Raw genomic sequence first — 22,871 nt, 5'->3', positions numbered from 1 at the left:
ACCTATAATTCAGTCACACTGATTAAAATTTTTGGCTAAAAAGTTACTGAATCGATTTCAAGTCACTGCATCAGATCGTATCGTTCTAAATGAACCAATATCGTCTTTAAATCGTATCGACAACCTCAAATCGTGATACAAATCGAAGTTAAAACGAATGGTTGCACCCCTAAATTAAAGTCACTTTTGGATAAAAGTGTCTGCCAAATACATTAATGTGTTAACAAAAATTAACAAAATGTAGAAACAACAAAATCCATGGACTTTAATTCTAATTACACAAAACATTTCCAACTCCACACAGCATTAAAATGGATACCATTTCCATCTGAAACAATTATTAGTGTGACATCCTAGCCTGCAAACTTCAAGATATCAGCAGCACTGACCTCTAAACATCGGCATCAATCGACCTCGAATTTGCATGTTTCTTCATCATTTATAGCACTCAGCGTCGTCTCAAAACAGACGTCACGACTGCCGTAAACATGCATGAGCATGACACAGCAGTGAGGTTTCAGTTGTCAGACACACAAGCCACGACTGCCGAGATCATGTGACCACACACACTTATCTCACGCGAACAGACCCTCTGATAGCTCGCACACGGGGAAAAACACTGACTGTGACATATCGGACCTGTGATGGGATGTGTTTCTCCTGAAGTCCTTGCCAGAAGGTTTGGACGTACAAAGCCTCAAATCAAAATGTTTAAGTCTCGAATGATTTGTGGGTCAGCTTTTATAGGCCCCTAGCCTGTCTACAGACTGTAATGTACTCCTTTAACTCTGACCCAGAAGCAATGCTTCGGTAACCCCCCAGAACAACCTACACACTTAGGTTAAGTAAGCACTTAGGTTAAAAGTAATTATTATATTTACAAAAATGAACAAGCCAGGAAGAACCAAAAATGTGGTTTCACAGTCATGCCATAGAAGAACCATCTTTGGTTCCCCAAAGAACCGTTTTGTGAAAGGCGGAAAAAAAAAATTCTAACCATTTTATTATCTAAAGAACCTTTTTTGCACTACAAAGGTTGTGTAATGGAAAGGTTCTTTGGATAGTAAAGTGTTAGTTCACCAAAATTGTGGTGTCATTAACTCCTCTCCCTAATGTCATTCCACACCCGTAAGACCTCCGTTCATCTTCACACACAGTTTAAGATTAGGGATGCACCGATCCACATTTTTTCACTTCCGATCCGATCCCGATACCTGAATTTGGATATCGGCCGATACCGATACTATTCCGATACCAGAGCTGTGTTTCCTTTAATATTATTATTGTGAATTTAAGTGTTATTGTGTTATTAAGATGAAAGTGTTCAAAAAGAACAGATCCACAAACTTAAAACATTTCAACAAGTTTTATATTTGAAAATCAACAAACAACAAATAAATCAAGCAGCTCTAAGCACGTTTTAAGCTAGATTCTGTGGGATTTCCTTCCTTATAAATCGCCGTTGTCAATAGCAATGCATAATGCATAAATCTCTATTATATCTCTAATATACTGTATAATCTCTAATATTATCTCTGTAAATATATTCTCAAGCAATATTCTCATCAGTGTTCTATCAGCTATGACACATTTAAATCAAGCATAGTTTGTGTATGAGCCCATACAATATCCTAGTGAAATAAAGCATATATTTGTTTATTATATTTATATATTTTTATTTTATTAAATATCAAAAATCCAAAAGGTGTGCATCATACCTGACACCAAGATAAACACTTTACATTCAGTTTTATGACTAAGTCATTCTCTTCAAATACTATTGAAGTTAGAAACGTATACCAATCTTTTACGTAACTTTAGAGACGGTCCCTAAATTCGTAAACGTCAAGCAGACTTTATGCCAGTCATATCAGATGCGTTCTGCTGTGTTTGTTTGAAAGTATTTTCGGGGCTGAAATAGAACAAAAATTGCCAATCACTGTATGCTAAATGAATCTCCTGCGTAGTACATCGCACAATCTTCTCTGCTTTTAGTGTAGATTTCAGTGAGAGCCGTGTGCGCTCTGAAAAAAACTTCGGCTAATCTGAACGCCTCTGATTATAATATTCATAAACTCAATAGAAACACGTGTGATGCACAACGCGATTATAACAAATGGATTTTGAGAAGACCATAATAAGTTCAAAGTGGCTAGTGTGAGTGTTACACGAGCCACAGCCGACATACACACGCACATGGTGACTTTTAATGTCATTTAACCTAGTCTTGTCTGAACTTATCTGCTTTGCTGAATGTTTGATTGCGTTGGTGTGTATGACGCGAGGGAGCTTCCACCTCTCTGAATTACGGTTTTGGAAACATCGTCTTGCTCTGCGGAGTATGGCTAACCACAATGCTGCTCAATCCTATCATGCTATCTGGCTGCAAACTGTGGAATGGATTTCCTGAGCAGGGGCTTGTCTCATAACTCTGTGTCTCATTGAGCCGCGCCTCCGTTCAGGAAATCCATTCCATAGTTTGCAGCCAGCTAGCAGACAAGCAGGCAGGAGTCATTTCAGCAGACAACGTTAAAGCGCAGACATGGCTCATGGATATCGGATTTCTCCGCTGGTTGGATCGGGAAAATCCGATACGTGAATTACGCTGGTATCGGGTCCCAATACCGATCCTGGTTCTGATCGGCCCCATCCCTATTTAAGATATTTTATATTTGGTCCTTTTTATTTTATATTTAGCCATTCATGATTCGGATCGCCAATGTCTCCTGATTTCAGCAGTTTGACACGCGATCCGAATCATGAATCAATCTGCTGATTCATAACCGTTTGAATCTTTATTTGAGGATCGAAAACAAACCCAGAAGAGAAGCCAATGCTGAATAAAGTCGTAGTTTTTGTTATTTTTGGACCCAAATGTATTTTGGATGCTTCAAGAGACTCTAATTAACCCACTGATGTCTCATATGGACTACTGTGATGATGTTTTTATTCCCTTTCTGGACATGGACAGTATAGTGTGCATACACTTGCATACGCTCTCGGACTAAATATAAAATATCTTAAACTGTGTGTGAAGATGAACGGAGGTCTTACGGGTGTGGAGCGACATTAGGGAGAGGAGTTAATGACATAGATTTGATTTTTGGGTGAACTAACCCTTAAAAGGTCCTTCAAGCAACCATACACCCTGCCAAAGAACCATTTAAAAACCTTTATTTTTAAGAGCGTAACATGACCACAACAACAGGTTCTTTAGAGGACGTGGATGTTATAACACTTATGGTATTACTCTGGATAAAGCTCTGAGAAGCAGGTAAACAGCGATCTGCTGGAGAAAGCTCAGGAGGGTTTCCTCTGGAGTTAATAATGATGCCGGGTCATCTGTCATTATGAGCAGCTGCTGAGAGAGAGAGAGTGGAGACGCTCAACACGTGTCTCCCCCTCCGCTCCCTCATTAGCTGCTTCAGATCACTAAATGAAATACAAACTTTCCTTCTGGCCATGTTTCCATGCATTCATTTTGGGATACTGCATAAAAACACGCAGCACTCTTACTGTGCGTTCACACCGCCGGCGGCGAGAGCGGCAAGGTGGCCAGAAGACATTCATTTTCAATGGGTGCTGGGCGTCTTGGACGATTTGGGCGTCGAGGAGAGTTGAAATCAGCTCAACTTTATGGTAATGAGCTATGACGCGGTTCGGTGGCAACCAGTCAGAATGTAGAAGTGCTTGAGAGAAATCCAGAGAACGCAGGCATTTAAACTTTGGTTCCGACCACATTAGTTCCCAAGCAAAATGTAAGAGAAGTTGATCATTGCTGTGCAGGTTTCCCAGTATCCGCTTATTAAGTCGTGGCGTAAGGAACGCCGTTTCTGGGTCCAAGCCTCAACTCGTTTCACTCGAGAATGCCATTGACGGTCTGTTTATGAGCGCCGCTATTTTTTCATATTAAACATCAAACATTTTGAAAAGTTAAACATTTTTAATACTTACAGTCTACACAACAGTCTATGTGCTCACAGCGTCACAGACATTAATATTTTAACGATTTATAAAAGATGAATCACTGTCTGGCCATCTGGAATTTGGGTATGGAGAAAAAGGTTATTATAATAACTTTTTTGTAGTATTACACCACATTGTGTGTGTATATTAGTACCGTTTGTAGTTTATCTTGTGGTATAAGGAGAGCGTTTGGACCCGGAAGCGCTGCCGCGTGACGTCAGTCTTAGCAACTGGATAATTTATGACGAGATCATTCATAGTGATGTTAAGAAGTCACACAACACTATTTTATAGGCACTAGAGCGCTCGTTTTTCAGCTGGAATGCAATTCATTCTTACTTTCACATTTAAATGATTTCATGAGGTTAACTTATACCCTACTTGTGGTCAGTCTATCCATCAACATGCTTGTTTGATTTGCGGTCTCTTTAAATACAGTTTAAAAAAAGAAAAAAACATTTGATGATCTACGTCAGAGCGGCAGCGCGTCCACAAAGCTTTCTACAGCATCGTTGGCAGGGCGGCAAGAGGGAATTTTGACGCTCTCGTCGGCGGCGGTGTGAAAGCACGGTTAGAAGAAAAGGTTCTATCGCCGGTACGTATTTGGAACCCCTAAATGGTTCTATAGAACACCCTTTTAAAGGGTTCAATCAAAAGTTCTTTGTAACCAGGAAAAGGGCTCCATATGGAACCTATCAGGGGTTCATTCATACATTATCATTTGTTTTGTCCTTTCCGGATTAAATATTTCATATTATTGACAAACATTTCACTGCATTATTCTGTTTTCTCAAAAGCATTTATGAATGCATGTGAATGGTCACAAAATTCAAGATATGGGGGTTAGAAAAAGTTAATATTTATCTCATTTTATGTAGTTAATCAATATCACAGACTGAATGGGATTTCTTCGTTTCTCCTCTCAAAATCAGCATGATTAAAATGTGATATTAAGTTACTACAACAGTTTATTAAACAATAATTTAATTAAAACTACAAAATGTTGTAGAACAATGTAATATATGAATTTATAATAGCCTAAAGAACCTTTGTGCCAAAAGGGTGCTCTCTTGTCATTAGAACCTTTTTAGCATAAAAGGTTCTTCTTTGAGTTGAGTAAAGAACCGTATGGTTCTATATAGAACCCCAATGAACCCTTTTTTTCCTAAGAGTGCCATAGAAAAGCCCAGATGTGTGTTCATTCTAAAAATGTGCATAAAAAAAAAAACGTAGGCTGATAATTTTATCCGATGCAAAGGTGCGCATACAAAAAATGATTTACCGAATAAATCCCTGTTGATTTTGCCTCAGCAGAGGCTGTGATTGGATAACTTGACTAACAGGCGGACCAATCGCACCGCAGCATCTTAAATGTTGGTTTGGTGGTTGTGAAACGCTAAAGTCTGTGATCAGGATGAGTTAGTTTAATTCTCTCCAGGATTTGCGTTCCCAAAATCCCAACGCAAGAGAACATGACCGCGTTTATTGCGTTTTATCTGACGCTCTGAGACCTTACTCATTTATGGAGTATAAAAGAGCCCGATTGCAGCAACTTCCATTTTAATTACCGATATTTTGCACCAATTTCAAAGGAAGTGCCGATTTTTTTCTCTTGAACACATGGGATGCTAAGTTGGTAACGCTGTTTTTTTTTTGTGGAAATGTTTTATGCGATATTCCAATTCTACGCACAAGTTAAATTTGCAAGAAAGCTATAGTGAAATATAAACACACGCGTAAATCCAAAACTTTTTTAGATGCGATTAATTGAGTTAGCTATTTTTTATATAAAAACTAAAAATAAATAATATATAAAATATATTTTATATACTAATTATGTAATATAAAAATATATACAAGTAGCCTATATAATAAATACATATATATGGGACAGTCAAAATAAAACAATTTTTTTAATAAATATTACATTATTTTAAACATAAACTGTCATTTTGGCATCACAAAACTGGATAATTAATGTTTAAAATAACACAGACCTGTGGCTGAGTCAATGTTGACAAACTTCTCATGCTCGGTCGCGTCGCTCAAACAAACAGATTGCATTTCGGTTTGCTGCCACCAGTGGAACATAAATGTGCTTCAGAGTAAAAAAAATATTTCATCTTGTCCACACCGGTCAGGTCACAAGACCAATACTGAAGCTGATTGAACATGACACCTGCATAACCTGTGTCAAAACGAACACCTGTGTGTGTGTGTGTGTGAGAGAGAGATAAAGGTAGAGAGAGAGAAAGAGAGAGAGAGCTGACAGCATTAAACCCTATAATCACATTATCCAAACACCCCAAAACATGAATTACATAGGGCTGTCAATGTGAACCAGCATGTTCTACACGCTAATGCACCTCAGGTCTATTTGCACAGACTGTCAGTTCTCCATTTTTCAGCCAAATAAAAAAAACCAAAAAACATTTGTAACCACAAATCAAGTTTCCAACTGAAGCAAGCTGGCCAATTCAGATTCATGCTCATTTACCTAACAGCGCACTCTTTCCAGGTCCAGCCAATGGTGGGACGTCTTCAACTGTCCCGTCAGGGGGTTTGAATCCACAACTTATCAATTAGCAGCCCAGGATAACCGCTAAGCCAAGCACCCTAAGGTGAAGTCAGTTTTAGATGCAGTGAAGAAACAGTCAAGACACGGACGGCTTATTCATTTATACCGACAGTAACAAAACACAGCTTTGATTCATTGAATTTGACAGCATTACTAGATCAAAACTGGCTCAAATCACATAAAATTCAATGAAAGAAATTTAATAAGAGAAACCCTTACTGGAGATACAAATAATGATTAAAAAAAGGCTCATGTGTGTCCACAGAACTTCATCTTCCACTAGATAAAATAAAATAAATGACATTCAATATCAAACCTCTAGAGCACACCATATACAGACAAAAAAATTTGATGTATAAAAATATTGTAAAAATAATAATAAATATAGGCTATAGCACTGTGAAGTAAACTACTGAGTGTAATTTAGTATCTAAAATAAAGATACATTTTAATATAAATATAATAAAGACTTTACATATATAATTACAATAAATAATTAATATTGTTTTTGTATGTATATTGAATAGTCGTGTTAAAACATGAAGTTAAAAGGTAACTACTTGTTAAAATAATACATTTAAAATAAAAAAATATTTAAATGCTTTCACTGCTTTTAAATGTGAAAGAAACAACTGACTACGTTGAAAACTGATTATTTCTATATATATATATATATATATATATATATATATATATATATATATATATATATATATATATATATATATATATATATATATATATATATATATATATAACTAATTTCATATTTTCAGGTGCAGGTGTTGCTGGATAAGGCAATCAAGCATCTGATGCAGCCCATATCATACCCGTAGCCTAAATATTGATATGTCTGTATTATTAATGTTCACTCTAATATACACTGTGTTGTTTCAACGTTCAAATATAGACAAACCCACCGTTGGTTTAAATTTTTAAATTACATTTTTTAAACCCAACGGTTGGGTTTGTCCGTTGGAACCGTTGAGTGTTTATTGCATTATACTTAATATAATAAGCATTACCAATAATTACTGGAAATGTTCCTGTCACTGGTTTTTTTGCTTTTATTGATCATGTATAAATAAATCAACCAACCCAATAAACATGAATTTTATTAAAATAACCTACATTATCTGAATATTAAAGGCCGTTTTAAATGATTAAATTACGTTAAATGATGATAAAAGCTATACAAATACGTTTTTTAATATTATCGGAGCGTCATGATCAACCCGCGTGTTAACGCAGGGCGTTTCTGACCGATTTTCGGAATAAAATATATTATTCACAGAGAGAGAAACGCGATAAAACAAAAGAGAAATTGTCCTCCGGCATGAGCGCAGGATGGAGGAGAATGTGAGTTACACAATATAGTTGTTGTTTGCTGCTTTGTCGAATCAGTAAGTAAATAAAAAAAATAAAAACACATACTGTAACAAACACTAGACACAATGTCATGTAACGCGTCGCGTCAAAGTGGCGCGTGTGAATGAATGACGATCACAGAATCACTGCGCCAAATATTCACACAATAGCGCACTGGAAATAAAGTCTTCTGTTACCTGTCAATCCGAACGGATTTGAGGACTCTGCTGTATTCCTTTGCTCCAGTGACAAGATCCCAAATAGAATAAATCCTTTTCCAAATCCACCGTGGAAGAAATGAGCTCTACAAGCGCATTCAATAATATCCTCATCAGAATAAAACCATCGCGCACTTCTTGTCTTTGGTCCAGACTCTCTTTAATCGCTTTTTGACACAGGTGCGGGTCGTGCTTGTTTTCTTTATGAGGACGCGCGGACGGACGAGGACGCCTCACGAATATAAATACCGGTTATTTGGAGGCTTAATATATTCAGCTGTGTGAAGCGACGGAGTGTGTGGGACCGTTTTCAAAATGGCGGCCTCCTTGGCTACTTTTCAGCGTTAAAGTCCATGAGGGCTCGTTAAGGCGTTTAAATTTAAAAGCCCCGCCGTAATATTCGTCGCATAAACGTTTGACACATGCAATATTCAAGACTTGTATTTTTATGGTACTTTGTTATGTATAAAATCTGAACATAAAATAAAAATTAGAACATGATTTACTCACCCTCAAGTCATCCTAGCTAGGTGTATGTTATTCTTCTTTCAGACGAATACAATTAGAGTATTCCAAAAAGTCCAAACTTTATAATGGCAGTGAATTGTTGTCTCGTTTATGAAGTCCATAAAAGTGCATCTATCCAACATAAAAGTGCATCCATCCACCCATCCATCTATCATAAAAGTGCATCTATCCAACATAAAAGTGCATCTATCCATCATATAACTGCTCCACACGGCTTCGGAGGTCAATAAAGGCCTTCCGAGGTGTTTGTCAATACACATGCATAAAGGGTTCAGGGGTCAAGGGATACTCTTTCATTGTAAATTGATGTGTACAGCAATCCTTCGGAAGTAGTTATTTTACTCTATAAAGTTTTAAATATGGATATTTTTCTTACACAAACAAACAACTTCACTTCAGAAGCCCTTTATTGACCCCCGGAGCCATGTGGTGCAGTTATATGACAGATAGATGCACTTTTATGATGGATAGATGCACTTTTATGATGGATAGATGCACTTTTATGATGGACAGATGCACTTTTATGATGGATAGATGCACTTTTATGATGGATAGATGCACTTTTATGGTGGATAGATGCACTTTTATGATGTATAGATGCACTTTTATGGTGGATAGATGCACTTTTATGATGTATAGATGCACTTTTATGATGGATAGATGCACTTTTATGATGGATAGATGCACTTTTATGATAAATAGATGCACTTTTATGGTGGATAGATGCACTTTTATGATGTATAGATGCACTTTTATGGTGGATAGATGCACTTTTATGATGTATAGATGCACTTTTATGATGGATAGATGCACTTTTATGATGGATAGATGCACTTTTATGATGTATAGATGCACTTTTATGATGGATAGATGCACTTTTATGATGGATAGATGCACTTTTATGGTGGATAGATGCACTTTTATGATGTATAGATGCACTTTTATGATGTATAGATGCACTTTTATGATGGATAGATCCACTTTTATGGTGGATAGATGCACTTTTATGATGGATAGATGCACTTTTATGATGGACAGATGCACTTTTATGATGGATGGATGCACTTTTATGATGGATAGATGCACTTTTATGATGGATAGATGCACTTTTATGGTGGATAGATGCACTTTTATGATGGATAGATGCACTTTTATGATGGACAGATGCACTTTTATGATGTATAGATGCAATTTTATGGTGGACAGATGTATTTTGATGATGGATGGATGGATGGATGCACTGTATAAATGCACTTTTATGATGAATGGATGCACTTTTATGATGGATAGATGCACTTTTATGATTGATAGATGCACTTTTATGATGGATAGATGCACTTTTATGATGGATAGATGCACTTTTATGATGAATGGATGCACTTTTATGATGGATAGATGCACTTTTATGATGGATGGATGCATTTTAATGATGGATGGATGCACTTTTATGGTGGATCGATGCATTTTTATGGATGGATGCACTCTTATGATGGTTAGATGCACTTTTTTGGTGGATTGATGCACTTTTATGATGGATAGATGCACTTTTATGATGGATAGATGCACTTTTATGATGGACAGATGCACTTTTATGATGGATAGATGCACTTTTATGATGGATAGATGCACTTTTATGGTGGATAGATGCACTTTTATGATGTATAGATGCACTTTTATGGTGGATAGATGCACTTTTATGATGTATAGATGCACTTTTATGATGTATAGATGCAATTTTATGATGGACAGATGCACTTTTATGATGTATAGATGCACTTTTATGATGTATAGATGCAATTTTATGGTGGACAGATGTATTTTGATGATGGATGGATGGATGGATGCACTGTATAAATGCACTTTTATGATGGATGGATGTACTTTTATGATGAATGGATGCACTTTTATGATGGATAGATGCACTTTTATGATTGATAGATGCACTTTTATGATGAATGGATGCACTTTTATGATGTATAGATGCACTTTTATGATGTATAGATGCACTTTTTTGATGGATAGATGCACTTTTATGATGGATAGATGCACTTTTATGATTGATAGATGCACTTTTATGATGAATGGATGCACTTTTATGATGGATAGATGCACTTTTATGATGAATGGATGCACTTTTATGATGGATGGATGCACTTTTATGATGGATAGATGCACTTTTATGATGGATAGATGCACTTTTATGATGAATGGATGCACTTTTATGATGGATAGATGCACTTTTATGATGGATGGATGCATTTTAATGATGGATGGATGCACTTTTATGGTGGATCGATGCATTTTTATGGATGGATGCACTCTTATGATGGTTAGATGCACTTTTTTGGTGGATTGATGCACTTTCATGGACTTCAAAAACAACCCATTAAGTCACTGCCATTATAAAGCTTAGAAGAGTCAGGACTTTGGCTCTGATCAACTTTGATTGTGTTCATCTGAAAGAAGAATGTCATATACACCCGGGATGACTTGAGGAGTAAATCATGGGTTTAATTTTCCTATTTGGGTGAACTATCCCTTTAGTCAAAGTCAGTTACATAAAAACGTAGAACAGAATTTTCTATATATTTTTTCTTACCATGGTTTATATTGTATATATTGATTGTTTGGTGTTTCTTGTTCAATGCACTTTGGGTTGACATCTATACGGTTGTTATTATGAGAAGTTTTATTTGAACACCTTTTAAAAGAGGGTTAAAGACCCGTGTTATTTGTGTAAACTGCCTTAACCAGGCTGAGTGTTACAATTTGATACCAAAAATGACTGACCCTTGACATAATATATCTTCATAATCTAATGGCTAATTTTATGCAATAGCCCCTGAGCTCAAGTTTCATTTAGAAATGTGATCTCACACTGACACCTGCTGGTGTAGAGAGGACTTGCGAGACAAATTATTCACCGAGCACTAGGCTCAAGAATGGCCGGGGACCCACAGGAAAATACAATATAGTCTCCATTAAAGGCACAATATGTAAGATTTTTGATTAGAATATCCAAAAACCATTAGAACAATGCTATATATTTTGTTGACTTGTGTACTTACATTATTCCAAATGTTTCTAAGAATGTTTAAATCCAGAGAAATAATCAATTTTAGGACACAGATTTCCGTATTTTGTGGAAGATCGAATATTGTTTGTCATATTACAAAACTACCACAGGTTGGCATTGGTTTGTGTTTGTTAAGCCCTTACACTCTACAAAATGATTGTTGGTTAAACTTAAAAAAACTAAGTTACCTGGTTGCCTTTAGATTTTGAGTTAATACAACAAAGGAGATTGGTTTAATAAATAGAAACTCAAAATATTATGTTATCTGAATCACATTAAATATCTAAGTTGAATGATAAATGCTGTGATAAATCATGAAAATATTTTTTACAGTGTATCTGTTCCAAAAACAATAATACATGTAAATAAATAATGTAAATTATTTGACTCACAATATTCTAAATTTATATATATATATATATATATATATATATATATATATATAGAGAGAGAGAGAGAGAGAGAGAGAGAGAGAGAGAGAGAGAGAGAGAGAGAGCGAGAGAGAGAGAGGGAGAGGGAGAGGGAGAGAGAGAGAGAGAGAGAGAGAGAGAGAGAGAGAGAGAGAGAGAGCGAGAGCGAGGGAGAGGGAGAGGGAGAGGGAGAGGGAGAGAGAGAGAGAGAGAGAGAGAGAGAGAGAGAGAGAGAGAGAGAGAGAGAGAGAGAGAGAGAGAGAGAGAGCATGCAAAGGCAGCTTTATTTAATTTCATTTTTCAAAAGGAGACTTTATCAATGGACAATGGACAGTAAAATATTTGGAAAAGAAAATTAATAAAACACAAGAAGCCTACTATTATATAAACTATATATATAAAAATCACTTTATTATTGTTGTTTAACTATATAGTTGTGCAGAAAAATTCACTTTAAAGATGATAATTTGCCATTTCTACTGCCTAATATAGTTTCTCTCGTTTTGCTTTTAGGTCATTCCGTGCCAAATCCACCAATTTTCGGAAACTTTCCCGGCTCAAATTTTTTATTTTATTTATATTTTTTTCTGTACAAACCAAACATAAATAGTTATGAAAGCCAAAATATTACAGGTCACAGATGTATATAACTGAGTAATCACTGTTTTGTAGAAAGGGGTCAAATTAGAGGGGTCAGCATTATAATGTTATTTTTACACAGAGATCTATCAGTAAAATCTGTTCACAATTTGTGAATGGAATATAAAGGGAGAGCGAGCAAAGAGCTCCCTTTATAGTGTGAATAACTGAGCTCAATCATGCAAAAATAATTAATGAACATAACTACACTGCTCAGGCAATCTCTTGAATCCTGTCTCCTATTTGTGTGTTATATTGAAAGGATTTGTGAGGGTGTAGTACTCAGCATTTTAAATTCGAAACTGCAAATTTCGACAAGAAGTGACGTGATTGCCTTTAAGAGAGCGCTGTGCCTCTGCGCCATCATAAAGCTTTAAAACAAGCTGCACTTTTATAGATTCATTCATATGAGCGGCCACAGATATTTTAAATTTTCAGCTGTGTGCTCAAGGGAGACATTTTGGGAAAAGTGGGCCGAGTGTTGTGGAGCTGAGCAAGGCCGCTGGAGCGATTGTTAAATGGTTACTTCAGCGATTAGCATATGGCTTTGTATCAGTAGAAACCCTGGACTATATTCAAATGATTGTGCTTTCCCCGCCTCATATCCCCCTGAGACGAGAGATTAATGCATTTTATTTCTGGAAAAATTCCTCCTATGACGCAAATTGACAATATTTGCATCATTGGAGGAATGTTTGGTCAAAGGCTAAAGACTACAGCCAGCAGAGGGAGCCATTTCCTCATGTTTTGAACCCGCACATGGGGATGGAGATCACACTCACAGCTCAGCTCAGCTACAGGCACTCATTTAAACGGAGCTATGGTGAGCAATGGAAGTCTTTTAACTTCTCAAATGAATTTCTATGAAAGTTAAGCTTCCAAAGGCATGAACTGAAGCGCGCCAGACTGAACTCGCGTTGTGAATAAATGCCGCGAGTGTAGTCGCGATTACCTCAGCTCTCATCACGAGAGCTCATCAGCTCGTTTATCTGACTCCTGCAGTCAGTGCTCAGTGCTGTGATACTCGCGCGGCGACTCGATCATTATATTGAACCGACACGTTCAGTATTTAATTGTAGTGTCTTCTCCAACTCAGTCACAGTAATCCAGTAGCGGTGGCTTTGGGAATGGCCTCACAGGGCAGCGAAGCATTCTGGGAATTGTAGTCTTTCATCCCCATGAGACAAAAATACATTTTCTGTCTTTTCTCAGTCTAGAAGGCACCAAATTCAAAAATAATTTCACATTTCTACTACATTAATGACCCAGTTTAAATACAGATTCCTCTTCCCAGCGCTGAAGTACCCCTTTAATAAGACACAACACACGTCTCGCTAGCAGCAGGACTTTTATTATGCCACAGTCGCCAGCGCCATTTTCACACAATTTACATAGTTAGAAACATTTGGGATATTGTAAGAACTCAACTGAACAAAATATATAACAATATGGCCTAGGGTTTTTTTTTTATCATATAGAATGCGACATTAAAGGGGGGGTGAAATGCTGTTTCATGCATACTGAGCTTTTTACACTGTTAAAGACTTGGATTCCCATCCTAAACATAGACAAAGTTTCAAAAACTAATGTTGGACGTTTGATGAGTATTTCTGTGTCAAAAATACTCCTTCCGGTTTCTCACAAGTTTCGGTGAGTTTTTTTCGAGTATGGGTCGGCTTGACGTTAATAGAGCGGAAGGTCCTTGTATGGGCCATACGGGCTCTTCTCCCGGTAGGGTGCGCGCGCGTGACTAGAGCACGCTGTAAACAGTCTCTCAGGTGCAGATCCAGTCGTCCGTGAACACTTATGTGGCGCCGCGCTCCACTTTATTCCTATGGGTGACGTCGAGCGACTTCAACGCTTCAGCACAGCATTCTGGGAAGGCAGCGCTGCATTTGAACCGATTTGAACGCAGAAATGACGGGAAGCTTCACAACATCGTTTCAGTTGCGTCTCAAAATGGATTTCCACTGTCACTGCTGTCAGGACTTCACCAAATCATACCAAAGAAGTGTGTTTTTGACGGAGCGGTCCCAGCGATAAAGTTTCGGTCCGTCTTTGGAAGCAGCCGGTGAGTAAAACTGCTTCAAATGTCTGTGCTGTCGGCTATCGTCGCGTGAGTAAACATCAGTAAACGACACGATCGCGTGCTTCGTCATTCAAATGCGCTAACGGTTACTCCATTGTTGTTCTCTGTATAACGTTACAGTATACTTGCTACTTCTAAGGTCTAGTCGCATACAATAGTCCATAAACCGAATCATGTCCTCATACACTGCGAGTAAACACACACAAATGTGGAGAGGCCATTAAATACAGTAACTTACATACCACAGAGACGGACGTCCTGATGTTGCCGTTTCTCCTGTTCAATTTATTTCCCTCAGATTAGATTCTGGATCATATCTATTAGCTGAGATAGCATACATGGGTTTCTCCACGCTTGAGGACGTCACCGCTTTGCGTGCTTGTCATTCTTTAGCTCCGCCCACACGATACGCCTCCAGGCGCTCGTTTTTTTCCGGAAAGACTCGGTACAGCCCATATTTCTTTTATAAATATAATAAAACTAAAGACTTTTCGGAGATATGAAGGATGCAATACTACTCTATAGGTACTCAAGATTGACATGAGATTGACTGAAACTGAGTGTTTCACCGCCCCTTTAAAAAATGTTGTAAAGGAAAAAATATATATAATAAATCAACTCCATAGTGGATTCCTAATGATCAAGGGCTCAGGACGTTCCAGTTCAGCCCATAGCAAAAGCTGTGAGTGGGCACTCATGCAACATAAGCAATGACTCAATCCGAGAGAACGAGACGGAGGGAAGTTAGCGAGAGAAAGGCATAATAAAAACAGAAGCGGTATCGCCAAGGGCGTGGGTTTGATTTTGAAATTGAATAATGTTTAAGGTTTTTTAGTCTAAATTGACCTTAATGTGCTAATTAATGAATTATGTAGCTAATAAAGACAATGAGGCAGTTTAATAGATTTATCTTGTTAAGATCAATATAGACTAAAAACCTTAAAACATTATCCTATTAATTTCCTGAATCCTCTGCTTCTGGGAATTTCCCCAAGAATTTCAAATGCAAAGCCATGCCCTTGATTTTACGGTATATCCTTTGTATTTCATTTCCTACTATAGACAGTCAATGGGTGCAGTCAGATTACTAAATATTTCTTCACAATATTTTCGTTTGGGATCAGCAGATGAAAAAAACTCATACAGTTTTTAAACTACTTGAGGAAATCTCTTTAAAAATCACAATTAAAATAATTTAAAAATTACTTGGAAAAAATAGCCTAATAAAATAAATGTTGATATAAATTCATTTAAAAAAAACGTTTTTGTTTAGTTTAATTTGTTCTAAGCTATATATACACCGATCAGGCATAACATTATGACCGCTGACAGGTGAAGTGATAACACTGATGATCTCTTTTTCACAGCTCCTGTTAGTGGGTGGGATAACACAATATTAGGTCATAAGGTTATGCCTGATCGGTGTGTGTGTGTGTGTGTGTGTGTGTGTGTGTGTGTGTGTGTGTGTGTGTGTGTGTGTGTGTGTGTGTGTGTGTGTATAGACTTAAAAACCTTAAAACATTCTTCTGAATCCGCAGCTTCCGGGGATTTCCCTACCAATTTTAAAATCAAACCCACGCCCTCACTTTTACTGTAATATAGGGTAGGATTAGGGTTTGGTTAACGGTTATTTGTAGTATGCAGTTTAAAGTGTTAACAAACATTACATACTTTTATGCAAAGCCGCTTTCAGTTGGTAGACAATTCCACAATTTTGGATCATATACTAAAAGAAGTACCACCAGAAAGATAAAAAGATAAAAAAGGATGAACGTGGCAATATTTCTCAGATGATAAAAACCAGTTATTGTCACTTCAACCTGACAAAACAACAGGTTCAGCCAGTTTAAGATGAAGCAATTCTCAGTGATTTTTTGCCGAACTTCCCTTACAAGCTGTAAACCTCCTCCCATTAGAGTCCTATAAATCTCCATCCCCATCAGAGGTCAAGGAAAGCACCAGACTGACTGCAGACAAGGAGCACGAAACCAAAGAGATCATGACCAATCAAGGACCAGGCCACACCGGGGTCACCGTTCAGCCCACTGCGTTCCTGACCTCCACGCCAGGGATCGCTACAAAAGATTACTTACCTTACTCCATCTTTACCATGGTGTGCTGCTGTTTACCTGTGGGCATCGCTGCCCTCATCTTCTCCATCTCTGTAAGTACTCACTCTCAGTTCAATTAGCTTGAGATATATTGTAATACTTAAAAGGATATTCCTCCCAAAAATGTAAATTCTGTTATATACTCGCCATCAACTTGTTTCAAACCTGTCTGAGTTTCTTTCGTATGTTGAACACAAAAGAAGATATTTTGATGAATGTTTGCAATATAAAGAGTTGACGGCGGCCTTTGAGCCCTGGCACAGTGTGACGCATGTGTGCTGCTAGTTTCAGCCCGACGCAGTTTTTGATAAATAAATGTTATGATGTTAATGTAAATGTTGTAACTACTAACCGAATGCCGGGAAACAGGAGGAAACTGAAACTTCACAGTTCCTTAGCAGTTTAATGATGTCATTAGGGATGGGTAGCGAAACCGTGTTTTAAATGGGCCCTGGGGCTAAATTATAAAGTCAGGGGCGTTGCTAGTGGTGCGAAAGATTGTGATGATTCTAGGGGTCCCCAGTTTTAGGACCCCCTCAATTTCAACCAAGGGGCCCCACACCCCAGAATGCGATTTTCAACCGAGGGGTCCCCGGATACCCCCAGATACCCCAGCTATGGCCCTGACTGCAGTAGGTATAATGTGGCTGCTCTACCACAAACACAAGATTTATTCAATATTTTCACTGTCCCTATTTTTATTGTCCTCTCATCAGACAGCTGGATTGTCCTTTTACACCAGAGATCACAGCATAATTAGGGTTATAACTCTGGATAACTTTGGATTCACACTTGAGGGCATCAAAAGCAATGATTATGATATAACATGACACTACAGAAAGAAAAATGCAGATTTTTAGTATTAAAGGAAAACATGCACTGACAGTTTTTGTTTGTTTCCGCAGACTCGGAGTGCTAACCTGACTGGGCAGCAGGATTTAGCGATCAGCTCCTCTAGAAAGGCGTTCATCCTGAACAATGTCGCGGTCGGTGTCGGCATCGCATTCTACATAGTGCTCACTATCCTCTCACTGCGGTGGTACCGCTATTTTTAATGATCAGATTCTGCTTCAAATGCAGCTACTCATGATTTTGCAGAAGAAATTACACCCACATTTCAGAACACAATTTCAACCGAGTGGTCCCCACTCCAGAACTTCTTTCCGAGTCTTTTCCAAGCTCCCCGAAAACTGCATTTGTTAAGCCCCTCCTGAAAAAGAGCAACCTGGATAAGACCATATTGATCAATTACAGACCAATCTCAAATCTCCCTTTCATAGGCAAGATCATTGAAAAAGTTGTTTTCAGTCAGCTGAACAAATTCTTAAGCTCGAATGGATACTTTGACAATTTTCAATCTGGTTTACGGCCGCATCACAGCACAGAGACAGCGCTCTTAAAGATTATAAATAATATTTGATTTAATACTGACACAGGCAAAACATCAATTCTGGTACAACTGGACCTCAGTGCTGCATTCGACACTGTTGACCACACCATACTTCTAGACAGGCTGGAAAACTGGGTTGGACTTTCTGGGATGGTCATCAAATGGTTCAGGTCATACATTGACCATAAGTCTGAGTGGACATCCATGACATGGCTCAATTTTTGCAGCACTCCTATTCAACCTGTACATGCTCCCACTGAGACAAATATATGCAGATGAGACGACACCCAGATCCACAGCCCTATCGCCGAACAACTACAGCCCCACTGACTCCCTGTGCAAACGCATTGATGAATTTAGCAGTTGGATGTGCCAAAACTATCTCTCATTGCACTTGGAAACAAGGATGAAATTCTCACGGCGAACGCATATCTTGACGCTAAGGATCAAACAATTAAAAATCAAGTCAGGAATCTTGGTACGATCCTGGAGCCTGACCTCAGTAGTCATGAAAAAGCAATAACTAAACCAGCAAACTATCATCTCAAAAGATATTGCACGAATTAGATGCTTTGTTTCCAGACAAGACTTTCAAGAAATTCATTCATGGTTTCATCACCAGCAGGGTGAACTATTGTAATGGACTCAATGGCCTTTCCAAAAACACCATAAGACATCTGACTCTCATAAAGAACGCGGAGCAGAACCAGAAAATATGACCATATCACTCCAGTCCTCAGGTCTTTACACTGGTTTCCAGTTTCATTTAGGATCGATTTTAAAGTATTATTACTTGTTTATAAATCACATAATGCCCTAGAACCTCAATGCATTTCAGATAAGCTCACTGAATATAAACCCAACAGATAATAATAATAATAATAATAATAATAAATTTTATTTATAATGCACTTTATATTAAACAAAATCTCAAAGTGCTATCACTCAGATCAGCAGGATCAAGTAAGTCAGAAATATCAAGAGTTGACTCAAATCAAGGAGAGACTGCTTTAGCTATTATGTCACCCGCAGCTGAACCAGCTTCCAGATCAGATCAGATGTGCTCCAAAAGTGGAAATCCAGACTCAAACACTTCTGTGCATTTACTGAACGACTGCCGTGCTTTGTCCGAACGGTTTCATCTTTGCATCTTTTTACTCTTTTAATACTTTTATACCTGTATCATGTTTTTATTTTATTTGAATTCTTATTATAACTGTTTTAATTAACCTATTTTTATTGTATTATTTTGTTAAGGCTGTCTGGGTGGAAGAGGTTGAGAAACGGGAGAGCGATCTTTTTAGCCCTGGAGTTAGGCCAGAAAGATTTGTCCTCAAGAGTACTTTTTAAACGCACAGTTATCAGACAAATATTTTAAAAAGTTAGCCTTGGAGTTAGGCCAGGAAGATTTGTCTGCAGGGGTACATTTTAAACGCACAGTTATCAGACAAATATTTTTTTTAAGTTAGCCCTGGAGTTAGGCCAGGAAGATTTGTCTGCAGGGGTACATTTTAAACGCACAGTCATTAGACAAATATTTTAAAAAGTTAGCCTTGGAATTAGGCCAGGAAGATTTGTCTGCAAGGGTACTTTTTAAACGCACAGTTACCTGACAAATATTTTTTTTAAGTTAGCCCTGGAGTTAGGCCAGGAAGATTTGTCTGCAAGGGTACTTTTTAAACGCACAGTTACCTGACAAATATTTTTTTTAAGTTAGCCCTGGAGTTAGGCCAGGAAGATTTGTCTGCAAGGGTACTTTTTAAACGCACAGTTACCTGACAAATATTTTTTTTAAGTTAGCCCTGGAGTTAGGCCAGGAAGATTTGTCTGCAGGGGTACTTTTTAAACGCACAGTTATCAGACAAATATTTTTTAAAGTTAGCCCTGGAGTTAGGCAAGGAAGATTTGTCTGCAAGGGTACTTTTTAAACGCACATGTGTTACATGACAAACTTAATAGTAAAATTGCAAACCTGACATATATGCCGTATATGTTTTTTATTCTCTTGTGAATATTTTAATTCCATTTCTGTGTGAAGCACTTTGAATTGCCACTGTGTATGAAATGTGCAATAAAAATAAACTTGCCTTCCCTTATAATGTGTTCTTTTTTAAATATCTAGTCATTTAATCATCTTTAATTGATATTCTTTATGTTGCGATATTATTCTTTTACATTATTGATTTATTTTATCATATATATATTTTATATATTCTGATATGTTTGGTTATTTTTAAATATAACCATCAGAATTGATTACGTTATGTGCCTTCGTATCAAAGTATCAGAAGTGGGAATCTTTTCACGATTCAAATAAAATTTTATTCTAGTTAACTCTTTTGTATTACTTTTCCTGTTTTAGTTTAATAAGTCTTCGAAAAAAATCGCACTGAATTAAATGTGAACCTTAAAATTGTTTTAGTTCTTCTTCCCATTTCTTTCCCGTTCTGACTGCAATCATTACTCACATGACTGGCAGTCTCCTGCAATAAAACAATTGTTTTAGTATTTTTATTATAGAGTTATTTTTTTAACCCGATCCTGTTACTCACATGTGACGGTAAAAGTAACAGGAATGAGTAGAGTCCTCTGTTTTGTTGATTTAAAATATTAATTGATATAATATTCACCTGATTTATGTGTTTTACAGTTGAAATTCTGAAAATGTTTAGATATTTAGGATTCATTTTTACAATGTGAATACCATACTTACAGGGAGCCAGTCTCCCATTAAAGTTGCACTATGCAACTTTCCGTCCTCTAGAGGGCGCCTATTCAAAACAAAGGCATAGTTTGATGACGCCAAGTGTGAGCGCAGTATATTGGGACATGTGGTCTTCACCTCACAGCCGGTGGAGAATAGGACTCGGGCAGAAATCACGTTCATGCATGCAGTTATTAACGTTACTGTAGTGAAGCAGACCAGGACCGAGTGTTGCGGAGCTGAGCACGGCCGCTGGAGCGATTGGTTATTAACGTTACTGTAGTGAAGCAGAGCAGGACCGAGTGTTGCGGAGCTGAGCACGGCCGCTGGAGCGATTGGTTATTAACGTTACTGTAGTGAAGCAGAGCAGGACCGAGTGTTGAGGAGCTGAGCACGGCCGCTGGAGCGATTGGTTATTAACGTTACTGTAGTGAAGCAGAGCAGGACCGAGTGTTGAGGAGCTGAGCACGGCCGCTGGAGCGATTGGTTATTAACGTTACTGTAGTAAAGCAGAGCAGGACCGAGTGTTGAGGAGCTGAGCACGGCCGCTGGAGCGATTGGTTATTAACGTTACTGTAGTGAAGCAGAGCAGGGCCGAGTGTTGAGGAGCTGAGCACGGCCGCTGGAGCGATTGGTTATTAACGTTACTGTAGTGAAGCAGAGCAGGACCGAGTGTTGTGGAGCTGAGCACGGCCGCTGGAGCGATTGGTTATTAACGTTACTGTAGTGAAGCAGAGCAGGACCGAGTGTTGAGGAGCTTAGCACAGCTGCTGGAGCGATTGGTTATTAACGTTACTGTAGTGAAGCAGAGCAGGACCGAGTGTTGAGGAGCTGAGCACGGCCGCTGGAGCGATTGGTTATTAACGTTACTGTAGTGAAGCAGAGCAGGACCGAGTGTTGAGGAGCTGAGCACGGCCGCTGGAGCGATTGGTTATTAACCTTACTGTAGTGAAGCAGAGCAGGAGCGAGTGTTGAGGAGCTGAGCACGGCCACTGGAGCGATTGGTTATTAACGTTACTGTAGTGAAGCAGAGCAGAACCGAGTGTTCAGGAGCTGAGCACGGCCGCTGGAGCGATTGGTTATTAACGTTACTGTACTGTAAAGCAGAGCAGGGCCGAGTGTTGAGGAGCTGAGCACGGCTGCTGGAGCGATTGGTTATTAACGTTACTGTAGTGAAGCAGAGCAGGAGCGAGTGTTGTGGAGCTGAGCACGGCCGCTGGAGCGATTGGTTATTAACGTTACTGTAGTGAAGCAGAGCAGGACCGAGTGTTGAGGAGCTGAGCACGGCCGCTGGAGCGATTGGTTATTAACGTTACTGTAGTGAAGCAGAGCAGGACCGAGTGTTGAGGAGCGGAGCACGGCTGCTGGAGCGATTGGTTATTAACGTTACTGTACTGTAAAGCAGAGCAGGGCCGAGTGTTGAGGAGCTGAGCACGGCTGCTGGAGCGATTGGTTATTAACGTTACTGTAGTGAAGCAGAGCAGGAGCGAGTGTTGTGGAGCTGAGCACGGCCGCTGGAGCGATTGGTTATTAACGTTACTGTAGTGTAAAGCAGAGCAGGACCGAGTGTTGAGGAGCTGAGCACGGCTGCTGGAGCGATTGGTTATTAACGTTACTGTAGTGAAGCAGAGCAGGAGCGAGTGTTGTGGAGCTGAGCACGGCCGCTGGAGCGATTGGTTATTAACGTTACTGTAGTGAAGCAGAGCAGGAGCGAGTGTTGAGGAGCTGAGCGCGGCCGCTGGAGCGATTGGTTATTAATGTTACTGTAGTGAAGCCGAGCAGGACCGAGTGTTG

General features: G+C 38.5%; 1 protein-coding gene across 6 annotated transcripts in view; it reads right to left on the bottom strand.

Moving 5' to 3' along the window:
• Positions 1–22,871, bottom strand: part of LOC137058900 (CSC1-like protein 2) — a 168,077-nt gene that overhangs the window by 68,018 nt on the left and 77,188 nt on the right. The window contains exons 1-2 of one of the 6 annotated variants that reach the window (XM_067432401.1): positions 8,110–8,437; positions 6,464–6,582 (exon numbers count right to left, since the gene is read on the bottom strand). The exons of 1 other annotated variant lie outside the window; for it this stretch is intronic. The gene's annotated coding sequence lies outside the window, so the exon portion shown is untranslated. Of the gene's footprint in view, positions 1–389; positions 511–6,463; positions 6,583–8,109; positions 8,438–22,871 lie in introns of those variants that run through there. 4 more of the 6 variants (XM_067432400.1, XM_067432405.1, XM_067432404.1 and 1 more) reach the window with 4 other exon arrangements.

Source organism: Pseudorasbora parva, chromosome 22 (assembly GCF_024679245.1).
Source record: "Pseudorasbora parva isolate DD20220531a chromosome 22, ASM2467924v1, whole genome shotgun sequence".
In the NCBI taxonomy this organism is placed as follows: Eukaryota; Metazoa; Chordata; class Actinopteri; order Cypriniformes; family Gobionidae; genus Pseudorasbora; species Pseudorasbora parva.
This window is presented reverse-complemented; position numbering and strand designations above follow the sequence as displayed.